This window comes from Daktulosphaira vitifoliae, unplaced genomic scaffold (genome assembly GCF_025091365.1).
Source record: "Daktulosphaira vitifoliae isolate Bord-2020 unplaced genomic scaffold, ASM2509136v1 Scaffold_2, whole genome shotgun sequence".
Lineage (NCBI taxonomy): Eukaryota > Metazoa > Arthropoda > Insecta > Hemiptera > Phylloxeridae > Daktulosphaira > Daktulosphaira vitifoliae.
Genome location: NW_026099573.1, coordinates 9,810,564 through 9,810,961, shown reverse-complemented (window position 1 = coordinate 9,810,961; position 398 = coordinate 9,810,564). Strand labels below are relative to the sequence as shown.

Here is a 398-nt window from a genome sequence, read left to right as displayed (position 1 = left end):
AAAATAGTATTTCCCATAAAAAAATTATATTGATCAATACACTTTTCAATAAGTTATAGCATTATAATGTTAAAAATGTAAAAAATAAAATTGAGAATTTTCACACAATAATAGCATTTGGTAGCCATTTTCACCTTGAAGATAAAATAAAGTCCGAAATTTTTTTTTTCCATGATAAAGTATATTACATTAGCTTTAATTTAAGATATATATAAAAGTGTCAGACTTTCCGGAACACTTTCAAAATTTAAGTTGAAAAAGTCAATTTTTTGTGAAAAAGTTGTTATTTTGAATCCCCCCCTGTAGGCAGGTCAAAATTAGATTTATAAAAAAAATATACCAAATGATAGGTAAAGACATCATGCATCTACAAAAAAAAGAATTATATTGATCCATAA

General features: G+C 23.9%; 1 protein-coding gene across 3 annotated transcripts in view; it reads left to right on the top strand.

Annotated features, from left to right (window-relative positions):
• Positions 1 to 398, top strand: part of LOC126897410 (uncharacterized) — a 21,138-nt gene that overhangs the window by 13,331 nt on the left and 7,409 nt on the right. The window lies entirely within an intron of this gene.